The 12,723-nt window shown below is 43.0% G+C and overlaps 1 long non-coding RNA gene across 1 annotated transcript in view; it reads right to left on the bottom strand.

Moving 5' to 3' along the window:
* The window catches only part of LOC126510890 (uncharacterized), an 82,680-nt gene extending 70,937 nt beyond the window's left edge, over positions 1-11,743 (bottom strand). The window contains exon 1 of the long non-coding RNA XR_007594547.1: positions 11,662-11,743. This is a non-coding gene — a long non-coding RNA (uncharacterized lncRNA). The remainder of the gene's footprint in view (positions 1-11,661) is intronic.
* Between the last annotated feature and the right edge of the window lie 980 nt (positions 11,744-12,723).

Genomic DNA, 12,723 nt, shown 5'->3' with positions numbered 1-12,723 from the left:
CTTTTCTGTCTAACTTTATCCTGTTTGGCTATTGGACAGTAAGTTTGCTTATTAACCCAATCATATATTAACCCAAGTGACATCTACTCATATAATACACAGAAAGATTATTATTATTGTTATTTTCAGAAAAGTTTAAACCCCAGAATCCAGGGCAGCACCTAGATAAAGTTCATAAACTCCTGTCAATGGCTGTCTGAATTGTGCCTTCATCATGGCCACTGCCCTTCACCAAAGCCAGGAATGAGAAGTTCATGTTGTTCAAATACTACTAAATAAGCACTTTGGTGCTGAGTCATGGGTAAAAAAATACAGACAGCAGCCTCACTCAAGGTATGGGGTTGACTGATATTGAAAGATCTTTCAAATGGAAAATATTAAGTTTTTAAAAAAATGTTTAGGATGCAGCTCACATGTAGACAAAAATCAAGAATAACATGATCACTGGTTGGTGTTGATCTAACCTTTACATTCTTCTTATACCACACACAAATAGATAAAGGATAGATAGATAGATAGATAGATAGATAGATAGATAGATAGATAGATAATGAGGCTAATCAGCTCAGTGGTATGGTGATTTCTTGGTATGCACAAGACTTGTGATGTGGGATTCCCCTCTGTATGCTGTGAATACCAATGATTAATAAAAAAAAACCCTGCTGCCTTGGACCTATAACAGGGCAGAACAGAGGTAGGTGGGGAAAACTAAACTGAATGCTGGGAGAAAGAAGATGAAGTAAAGAGAAGCCAAGGAACCATCACCAGAGACAGATATGCGGAAACTTTGCTGGTAAGCCACAGCCATGAGGTGATACACAGATTAACGTAGATGGGTTAGTTTAAAATATAAGAGCTAGCCAGAAATACACTTAAGCTATTGGCAAAACAGTGTTGCAAATAATATAGTTTCTGTGTGGTTATTTCAGGGCTGAGCAGCTGGGAACAAACAAGTGGCCTTCTACTACAGACCTGTGTTCAATATCCAACACTTCATGTATACAACTGATATGTGTGTGACACAGATCATACCTATGTAAATGATACTTAGTAAATGAAGCTCTTGGCCAGCAAGACAGACTAGAAGGTAGAAGTGTCTGCCACCAAGCTTGACAACCTGACTTTGATACCCAGAACCCACAAGATATAAGCTGAGAATGGACTCCTACAAGTTGTCTTCTGATTTACCCAGGTTCACTGTGGTGTGGCATGTGTGTGCATGCATAAACACACACATTTATGTTTTATTTTTTAAAGAAGTTCTATCTTTCCAAATTCTAAAATTAGTAGGATCAGAGCAAGATATTTTGTTCATCAGAATTGTATTCTGGAAAGTAACTGTTACTGCCCCACTGGCTATGGTTAGAAATAGGTATAATGTGGAAATTCTTGGCCCAAACAAATCTTTTAAATTAAGACCTACTGAGTAAATCATGTTGGGGCTAGATGAGCCAGGGGAAAGGGCCATAGAGTGTTTATGTTTGCATTGTTAAATTAGCTAGTCAATCCATTGCATGTTTGCCAATGTCCTCCTGCCCAGCATTAGACTACGGTTTGAAAGCCAATTCCATTCTCAGCCAGGCACTTTGATTTGGCTACACACATTGGATCTTGAGGAAGGAACAAAAGACTAAGAGGTTTAGTTTCTTGTTCGTGGTCTCTCTGTAGGACTAGTGCTAGAGAGAGAAGTTGACTTCTCTGCCATTCTTCTCTAGGTGGCCGAGGTCAGCCTCAGGAACATGGGGTAGGTGAATCAGGAACAGGAACTCAAATTTGGGTTTACTGTCTAGAGTCAGAGAACAGCATGACTCTCTGCCCTGTAAGAATCCAAAACTTCCCAGTATCTCTGTTGCACCGCAAAAGTTCAAGTCACTACAAGTCCAGAAACTTCCTTTGATTTCTTTTTGCCCCAATAGCCCACTGTTTTACCCCAGGTTGCAGCTTTTTTCAAACCTCAGAATGAAGATAAAACTTCCAAGAGACTTGGATTTGCTTAGTTTTGTTATTGTTGTTGTTATTGTTGCTGTTTGTTTTATTTTGTTTTGTTTTAATATATTTATGGATTGCATCTCTAGAGCCCCAATCAGCATTTTGCAGTTGGGGCCGGAGACTCTGCATCTCAAGCCCCTCTGAACTGTCACAGTGCCTTGGGGACCATGCTAATCACTGCATTTACTGACAGCAGGGCCTGTTCCTCATCCTCAGTGGAATCACCAAATAGTATTCAGCTTCAGAGCTCACAACAAGGAGGGGTGTTCTGAAGGCAGAGCTCGCTGCCCAGCCACTAGAACCAGATTCATCCCTGGCCTGACAGATGGCAGAGGGAGGGCCCCTTCCGGAAAAATCCCAGCACTGCTGCAGTATGCCACTGCAGAGGCAGAGATGGGCAAAGACTGATGGTCCCCCATGCTGCAGAACTCCATCAGTCCAGCAGCTCATGACATCAACAGTGATGCTACTGGCTGTTATCAAGTCCCCCTGGAGCGCCGAAGATTGATTTCCAACCACAGACAAAACGCCCACCATCTCTAGGTACGTGGGCAGGAAACCAACTCCAAATCTAACTGTAATTTAGCATTCATTTGCATTTTTAAATTAGTTAGGCTGTGGACCGTTGCAAAACAATGACAGAGAAATTTTATAATAATTAGCCTTGTGGGATAGGAGGAGGAGAGGTGGGAAATGGCTGCCCTGCCATCTCGTTGGAAGCAAAATGAGACTCCAGAATCTTGGGTCACTAGATCTGACCCCAAGTTCCTGGTCCGCACTGACGTCGTGGACCAGGGCAATCTTCCCCAAACCTTGGTCGACCATGCAGGGCCATCCTCTCCCTGTATGCCAGCCAGCACAGTACTTCCAGCATCTCCTCGTGTTGGCTGGATGCCTCCCCAGTCCCTTTTTTTGCTTTCCTTAGGACTGAGTTCAGCTCTGCTCTGCACAAATAGTCACCCAGGATGTGTCAACATTAGGATGTGTTTGCTAAAAATAACTGACATTGATAGAGCTCTCGCCCATCTGCTAACACACTCCTGTCTATTGTCGCAAGTGAGTCCCTACCAGTCTTGGAGGAGGAACCGGGGTAAGACAGATGGCTCTGTATCTTAGAGATGAGGAAACTGAGGCTGGAGGAGACTTCAGGACTGGCCCAAGGTCACACGACTAGCAAATGGCCGTGCTAGGATTGGAATGGATGTCTCAACTCCATAATATCTGCCCAGTTGTTGCCATGGCAGGGTATGCTGTAGAGGAATGGGGTTTTTCACAGCATAGCTGGAATCATTCAGGGTAAACTGTGGGAAACACCATTCTCTTCCAAGTCTCTTGCCTAAAGGGGAGGGGCACTCAGTAAAGAAAACATGACAAACAAGACTCAACCCAAGAGACCATCAGGAAAGGAGATTTTTTTTTTCAGTTTAATTGCTGAAGATTTACAGGGTGCTATGATTTGGATGTAAAATGTCCTCTACAGGCTTGAGTGTTGAAACACTCAATGCCCAGCTGATGGCGCTGTTAGGAATGGCTCAGCACTCTTTAGACGGTGGAATCCCACTGGAGCAAGTGGGTTACTGAGGCAGCAGTGGAGGGCAAACATGAGAATCTACAGCCCAGCCCCATTTCCAATTCCTGTTTTCTGTTTGCTATCTATCAAGATGTCAAGCATCCCAACCACATGGTCCTAGTGCCATGAATTCTGCCATGCATTCCCTTGCACACTGGCTTGCACCCTCATAAACCAAAGCCAGGATAAATCATTTCTCAAGTTGCTTTTTCTCAGGACGTGGTAACTGCTACAATGAGGCACACTTCAGGTCAGTAGAGATGAGTCAGTATGCATAATTGAGAGCCCTGAAATCATTCATACCGCCCACACTCAAATCATAGCCTTGTTATTTCTAACTGCCGGACATGGGCCAGGGTTATGATTTTTAATTCCCAGATTCCTCATCTATAACAAAAGGAGCTATGATGGTTACCATACAGGATTGTCAGTACTGTCAAATAAACTGATAAAAAGTCAATGAATTCTCAACAGGTAATGAATAGATAAGACAATCATGACTTATACGGTTAGGTCTTATGCACCCAAGGAGAACCAAACTCATGAGATCCTCAATAAAGAGTTGAAGAATTCTAACTCAGAGTTTGGTTATGTTTCCATGTACAGATAACATGAGAAGTGAAAATTGTACATTTAAAGAGTCTAGTACTTGAAAATAATCTAAAAATCTACTCAGCTCCCAGGAACAAATGTTAAAATATAAAATATCAATAAACTTCTATACTGAAACTGTAAGATCTGATTTATGAAGCAGAAATTATCCAAATAAAAAAGTATGTATCCATAGATTAGACATATTAATATATCATAATTAAAAACTTCATCCCAGACTAATATACAAAGTCCATGTAATTCACTAGAAATTCCATTGTATGATTTTTATGCAAAATGAAAATTTAACCTAAAATGTATCTAGGATCTTAGAAAGGCAAGACTGCCATCTACTGAAGATCATTTAGCCCCCGGGTTCCAGACTAGACTGGACAGCCTAGCAATAGTGGCACTTATATCCTGGGGCTACCAACAACTATCTAACTGGACTTAAGGCCCACTTAAAAGGAGGGAAAGCATGCCTAGCACTGAAAATCTAGTGAACTACCCTTGGCTGCTAAGGTCCTGGATCCTAGAGGAGTACCCACTACTGCTAATTCCCTGAACTAGTATAATTCCTAAAATCATCTAAATATTTAACCTTACACCCTCAAAAGTGTTGTTCTAACCCCTCATTAATAAGTTTCTTTATGTATCAGGTTGAGTCCATTACAGCAATTTACAGGTGGTCAAAATGCGTAGAACAACACAGACCATGAGGTGCCCAGCCCCAGTAGATGCCAACAACAAAACTCCTTCCCGAAGGCTCAGGGAACATTGTGGAAGAGGAGAGAAAAGGTTATAAGAGCAAAATAGCCAGGCAACAGGCCGAGTGACACCGTCTTCTGTATACAACAAGGAAGTTGCACCCATTAAACGTCAACATTATGGTCACCTAAACAAGACCTGAAGAAGGACAACACCAACTGACATGCCATCATGGATGAGAGAAATCTCACAAGGCCCACCCATAGATGAAAAGTCACAGGCAGTTAATGGCTGTTGAGAGGGAGAGAACCAGTCTTTCTTAGGGATGAGTCCCCTAATGGGCTATCCAGGTGGCCAGACCTAAAACATCACTAAACAGACCCAGCAAGTTTCACTTAAATGTACAGCCACATGTAATAATATTAATTTAAAAATAAACAAATAATAGAGATAATACATAAAATCAGAAGGAAGGATTAAAATTAGAGGAAGGGGGACAGGAGGAGGGAGAGCAGGATTAAAGGTGATCAAACACATTAAATGCATTTATTAAATGTCATAACAACATCCATTATCTTTTAATAACTGATAATAAAAATTTTTAAAAATTGAAAAAAATATATGGGGAGATGGGCTACAAGAATAGCTGGGTCAATCATAAAGAATATAGGCACCCTCCACAGTTCAAGATCTATTAACCGGACGTGGTGGCTCAGGCCTGTAATCCTGGCACTTGGAAGGTGGAGGCAGGAGGATGAGGAGTTTAAAATCATCTTCAGCTATATATATAATGAGTTTGAAACTAGCCTGACTACATGAGACCCAGCTTCAAAGCAAAACCAAAAGCAATCTATTATAATGCTACAGCAAATGATACACACACATATTATAATGTACTATAAATAGTATATATTTTATGCAATAGACTATCTTGTCTTTTGTCAATGATATTTTATAGTTCTGTGTAGCCAATTCTCTTTATTATGCTCATTTATAAAGGTGTGGTAGACTTGTTTGGTTTTATGTGTGATACTGAGATGGGGGTCTCACTATGTTGTTCAGATGCAAATTCTTGAATTCAGGTGAACTTATTGCAATGTATCTCTCAACCTTCCTAATCCTGTGACCCTTAATACAGTTCCTCATGTAGTAGTAGTGACCCCCAACCATAACATTATTTTTATTGCTCCCTAACAACTGTAATTTTGCTACTATTATAAATTGTAATGTAAATATCTGTTATGCAGGAGATCTTATATGGGACCATTATGAAAAGGTTATTCAACCCCAAAGGGGTCATGACCCACAGGTTGAGAATCACTGTCTTATGCCTAGGCCTCCCTAGTCCAGAGATTTCAAATATGTACTTTGCTCTGCTCAGAAGGCTAAGGATTTGAGGCTCTTCAATTGACAGACTTTTAATACTGACAGTGATTACCATACACAGCACTTAGGCAAGAAAACAGCACAGTGAGAGGTAACGATGGTGACACAGCAGTTTTGGTCGTAAAAGCTTTTAATTTAAAAGGTATCAACTGAATAGTCGCATGTAGAAACTTTTGCCACCCTTTACTTTTACCAAATAAATGCATACAAAGTCATTTCCTCATAGATTTAAAATCTAAAAATAAAAAAATCCTAAAGGTAAAAAACACATAGAAAACAATCTATGAGTTTATCCATGTCACTGTGAAGATAAAAATTTCTCCAGCGACAGTTAAAGTCCTAACTGTGAACAAGGAAACAAATGAATTGGATTAAGTGCAGAAGCCGGTATTTATCAACTAAGCTCTTGAGTAGCAAGGCGAGGGAGAGGTCAAGCCATGACACTGATGCAAGAATGTTCATGAAAGCAGTCTCAGCCAGACAGGGAAAAGCCCGATGAATAAATAGGACCGATTACCTGAAAGGAGAAAGACACACGCCCCTTAAACCTCCAGATGATCAAAGCTGAATCAAAGTGGCCAGTTCATTAGGAAAAGGTGCGTTCCCTCTTGAAGACTGAGAAGATACGTTTTTAAACTGCAGAACAACTCTACCAATCCCTCTCCCAGAACTGCCAAAAAGGGAAAATCAGCATTAACAAAATCCCAAATGGTGAATATATCAAATAACAGCTAGACTTCCCAAGTGGCCTGATAACACAGGCAAATGGAAGATGACCTGCTGGTACTTAACGGGATGTGGGCAGGGCCAATGTAAGATGAGTTTGCTGGGCACAGTGGAAACCCATTTCAGTGCTGCACAGGTCTATCTCCATTTCCTTCCCTGTTGCTTTGATAATATATCCAGAAAAATGTAACCTGAGAGATAATGGGTTCATTTGGCATGCAATTCCAGGTTGATGGAGGAAGGTCATTGGTTAAGTAATAAAGAAACTGCTTGGCCTCATAGGTTAAAACATAGGTGGGAGGAGTAAACAGAACAGAATGCTGGGAGGAAGAGGAAGTGAGCTCAGACTCTACAGCTCTGCTCTCTGGAGCAGAGGCCATGCTCCCCTCTCCCGGGCAGACGCCATGAAGCAAGCTTCCAGGTCAGACATGCTGAATCTTTCCTGGTAAGACTGATGCTACACAGATTATTAGAGATGGGTTGATCGGGATATCAGAATTAGCTAGTAAGGGCTAGAGCTAATGGGCCAAGCAGTGTTTAAAAGAATACAGTTTGTATGTTGTTATTTCAGGGCATAAGCTAGCAGGCGGCTGGGGTGCTGGTGACACAGCCCCGCCACTCTTATTACAACACCAGGTCCCTCCATGTTGGTGATGAGGTCATACCAGCAGGGGTTTGAGGGACCTCAGAGTCTAGAGTAGAGGGCTTCACTCACTCTTCTTTCTCTTCAGTCCAGGGCCTAGGCCATAAAATGTTACCTTCTGCCACAGGCTGGGTCTTCCTACCTTAATTAACACAGTCAAGAAAATCCCTCACAGGCATGTCCACAGGCCCACCTGATCCAGACAATTCCTCATTGAGACTATCTTCCCAAATGATTCTCCTGAAAGGTTTCATAACCCATTGACAAGGATTGAATTTCTCACTGCCCAGACCCAAATAATCACATAGAAACTATACTAATTATAACACTAGTTGGCCAATAGCTCAGTTTCTTACATCTTAAATTAACCCATTTCTATTAATCTCTGTATTGCCATGAGGCTATGGCCTACTGGTAGGGATCCAGCATCTTTCTCCTTCAACAGCTATATGTTGTCTCCTTGACTCTGCGCTCTCTCTCTCTCTCTCTCTCTCTCTCTCTCTCTCTCTCTCTCTCCTCAACGTGAAGGGACGATAGGATAGTTGGGCTTCCTCTTCTCCCAGGAGACTGTTCCTGGTCTCAATAAGAGAAAATAGATACCTTGCCCAACTCATGCCCCCCCCCCATAGAAGTTTAAAACTGAAATACAGCTAGCATAATGCTATTTTTACAGGCATCTTTCCTAGGAAGCTCTAAGGACTATGTTTAACTAAAGGAAAGCAAGTTTTATGTGACCATGGGGCCTCCAACTATATGGAGCTACAGTCTGAGTATGTTCATACACACACACACACACACACACACACACACACACACATCCCAGATCTTATGGCTAGTATTATTTTAATTATCGTGCAAATGAGCCTGATTAAAGCCACCCGAGAAGAGGGAATCTCAACTTAGGAACCTCATCCATTAGATCGGCCTATATATAAGTCTGTCTGGCATTTTCTTAATTAATGTTTGATGGTGGGGGGGCAGTCCACTGTGATTGGTGCCACTCCTAGGTAGGTAGCTCTGAGTAGCACACTAAAGATAGCTGAGTGAACCATGGAAAACATGCTAGTAAGCAGTATTCTCCCACAGTCTCTGCTTCATTCCTCCTTCCAGGTTCCTGCCTTGACTTCCCTCCCTTGGTTTCCCCTCAGTGACAGACTGTTACCTGGAAGTGCAAGATGAAATAAGCCCTTTCATGCCCGGATTGCTTTTGGTTGTTGTATTTATCACAGCAGTAAAACCCTAACTAAGACAGAGCCCTACTGATAAACATTTGGTCAATGTTCAGCACCCTAGACTGATCCAACACAATTTTTTTCTTCTGTCTTTGGGTAGTAACCACCCTCCACTGTACCCCACCTTGCCAAAAACACATGTTATATAAATACATGTACACATGACAGAGGAAAGAGAATAAGCCATCCTGGCCACCAAACTCAGACACTGAGATTCTTCTAGCTCAGGTGAGGGAAAAAATAGAGGCCCGGGCATTCCACTCTGAGCCATTTCTTGCTCCTGTCCTCCTGCCTCCCCACCGGGCACACATCCTTACCTTGTTAATCATTCTGGCTGCATCTGGAGACATTACCTCCATGACCATGAACCAGCAGCCTCATTATGGAAGCACAGCCTGCAGCCAGGTGGATTTCCCCACAGGCCCCTGGACCTTTCCATTTTATTGCCATGTCACTCCTCATTGTAACACATATTAATCACAAAGATACATTTTTCTCAGGCTATAGATTTAAGTGGCCCTTTCCAAGCACTCGGTAAAGGTTGGTTCAGGGAAGAGAGAACAGGAATGATTAAATTTGTAAGCTTGGGTCTCTATCTCCTATTTATATATGCACAAAAAAGAGGCTGCTTGGTGCAGATTTCAAAAACATGTCAGAGGCACTTTCCTTTTATAGGGCAGAGGTGGTGGTGCATACAGGATGAAGTCTGGACTTCCAAACACCCTGATTTCATGCCTAGTTCTGCTACCAGCTAGCTGTGTATCTAATGGACTTACCTTTCTAGCTCTAAGATTCTTTATCTATACAGTGGTGTGACTTCCTCACTATTGGGTTCTGTCATTTAAACAATGGGAAGTCAGTTGGGGGCATGGGGCAGCCCTGTTCTACTTGCATTTTTTTTTTGCATTGATAAAAAATACCCCAATGAAAAGTAACTTTTGGGGGAATGGGTTTGTTTGGCTTATAGATCTAGGTTACAGTCCACCATTATGGGGAAGTCAAAGCAGGAACTTCAAAGAGCTGGCCATATCATACCCTCAGAGAGAGATGAATGTATGTATGCTCCCTTGCTTGTTTACTTGGGCCAATCTCGACTTCACCACTCTTACATAGTTCAAAGTTCCCTCCCTGACTGCCTAAGGAATGGTGCCACCTACAGTGGGCTAGGTCTTCCCACATCCATTAACATTCATGTCCTTCCACACATATCTACAGGCCATCCTGATCTAGACAATCCCTCAACTGAAGCTTTCTTCTCCAGTGACTCTAGGTTGTGGAAGGTTGGCATTCATAAACCAACCAGCATGCCACACCTACCAAAGCCACATGGACTAAGAGGAACTCCAGTAGCTACTCAGATGCAGACTAGATGTGTCCCCCAATGGCCTAATCAGGTAAGGAACGAAACTTTTCTCTCAGGAGGTGTGACCCCTGTAGGGTTTCATATTCCAGCTAGTGGGAAAGGAGAAAGTTCCAGGCTGGTCCTGTGAAGCCTGCGACAGCATTGTGCATGGTATGGTCTGGATGTGAAAGAACCTTCACTGGCTTCTGTGCTTTTAACCATGTGGTCCCTAGCTAGTGGTACTGTTTGGAAGGTTGTGGGATCTTTCAAAAGTGGAGCTTTGGTAGCAGAAGTGAGTCATTGGGAGGCATGTCTTGAGATGTGAAAACCCTGCCCTGCTTCCAGACAGTTATCTGCTCTCTGGCTATAGAAGCTTCATGGCCAGCTGCCTCATGTGTCTGCCATCATGCCTTTCCTGACACAACAGACTGTATCCATTCCTAAGCCATGGTCCAGCATAGACACTTCTACCCTTAGGTTGCTTCTTGTCCGATATTTGATCATGGCAAATAAGAAAAACAACTAACACACAGCACATGACTCTCATGGTAACAGGTTGGTCTATGCGGTTTGTCTTCCTAAGGTCAGACTGTGTCTAGTTTTGAATTACTGAGGGGCAGATATTATTGGACTCTTCTTCAGGACCGGAAATAAGTCCCTGAGAGGCTGGAGCTATCCATAGCCACCTAAGTGAGGAGCAGAGCTGGGATTTGCTCTTGTTTGTGGCTCCCAAGTCTGACTCTGTTGTGTTTATGGGGTAGGGAATGGAGACACTCTCAGCCTGGCTTGTCCTGGAATCCCTGGGGATGGGATGCCTCTGTCTTTCTTAGGCAACGACATTCCCTCCAAAAGACTCTGGAAGTCAAGAAGGAAGGACAAAGAGAAGGATCATGAAGCCTGTAGCCTTCCCTAAATACAGTGTTCTTCCTGCACTGACTGCTTACACTAAGATTTCCAAAGTATGTTCATAGAAGAAAACGAATATGATTTTTTTTCCTAAAATTTGAAACTGGAGGAGAGAAGTTACAATCTTGTTTCAGTCTACTCCAGCACATCTCCTTGGTAAGGTGAGAAATTTCATAAAGGAAATAGGGTGAGCAGAGCAACTGGCCAAAACCTACTTCCAAAAGCAGGGCAGGATCCATGCCTTCCTTTGGAAGAAATTTCCTGTCTGTTTCTTTGCTGTGTACAAATTTCTCCAAGGCTCCCTTCAGTCAAATCTGATATATCAGATCTGTTGTTTGTCTCCAGCTCTCATTGATTTAAGTACCAGAAATCACCACCTGCCTTCAAGGCCTCTCATCCTCGCCTAGGAGCAAACTGACTAATCCATACACTGTGTGTGTGTGTGTGTGTGTGTGTGTGTGTGTGTGTGTGTGTGTGTCATCTCAGAATGTTAGTTAGTTGTCTGTTCCTGTGACAAAAAAAATTCTGAGGAGGAAACCCTCAAATTAAGGGAGTTATTTGGACTCACAGTTTCAGAAAAGCCAGCCTCTGGTCAGTTGGCTCCATTGCTTTGGGCCTTGTAATAGTAGTACAGGGCACCACGGTGAGGAACATGAAGTAGAGAAAAGATGCTGGCCTTGTGGCATCTGGAATGCAAAGAGAAAGGAAGCAGAGAAGGGATCAGGTTTAAACATACCTTTCAAGGCTATGCCGCAAATGACAAACTTTTTCCCACCAGGTTTCACACCCTAAAGTTCCAACCCTGCTCAATAACATATACCAAGGAACCAATTCACCGGTGAGGTCAGAGGCATCGTGATCCAACCCCTTCTAAAGATCCCCTCCTCGACACTTATGTCCTGGGAAGCCAGCTTTCATCACAGAGACTTTCAGGGGACATTTGAGATTCAAACTATAATTCAAACACTTTTTTCTATTGCTGTGACAAAATACCAGCCAAAAACACTTCACGAAGGAAGGGTTTGTTTTGTTTCACGGTTTGAGGTTATCATGCATCCTGGCTGGGAAGTTAGGGCAGTGGAAGTGGGAGGCAGCAGGTCACAGGGTGTCCACAGCCAGAGAGAAGTGGGAGTGGGAGGCAGCAGGTCACTGTGTGTCCACAGCCAGAGAGAAGTGGGAGGCAGCAGGTCACAGTGTGTCCACAGCCAGAGAGAAGTGGGAGGCAGCAGGTCACAGTGTGTCCACAGTCAGAAAGAAGAGTGCTGGCTGAGCTTTTCATCTTTCATTCTCCTTTGTATTCAGCTCTGGACCCCAGCTTGTGTAACTCTGCTGCCCCACATCCAGAGAGAGTCTCTCCTCCTCAGCTAAATCTTCTGGAAACACACTCTCGGGTTCACCCAGTGGTGTGACTCCGTGGTGATTCTAAAGACAGTCAAGTTGACAATCAAGATCATGCATCGCATGCTGTTTTAGTGATATTTCATTTATGTTTTAATAAATAAAGCTTGCCTGAAGATCAGAGGGCAAAACTAAGCCACTAGAGGCTACGCAGTGCTGGCACATACCTTTAATCCCAGGATTTGGGAGACAGAGGCAGATGGATCTCTGTGAGTTCAAGCCAACCCTGGGC

This window comes from Alexandromys fortis, unplaced genomic scaffold (assembly GCF_014885135.2).
Source record: "Alexandromys fortis isolate MF-2015 unplaced genomic scaffold, M_Fortis_MF-2015_v1.1 scaffold_103, whole genome shotgun sequence".
Lineage (NCBI taxonomy): Eukaryota > Metazoa > Chordata > Mammalia > Rodentia > Cricetidae > Alexandromys > Alexandromys fortis.
The sequence above is the reverse complement of the archived record's forward strand: the minus strand, read 5'-3'. Positions and strand labels throughout refer to the sequence as shown.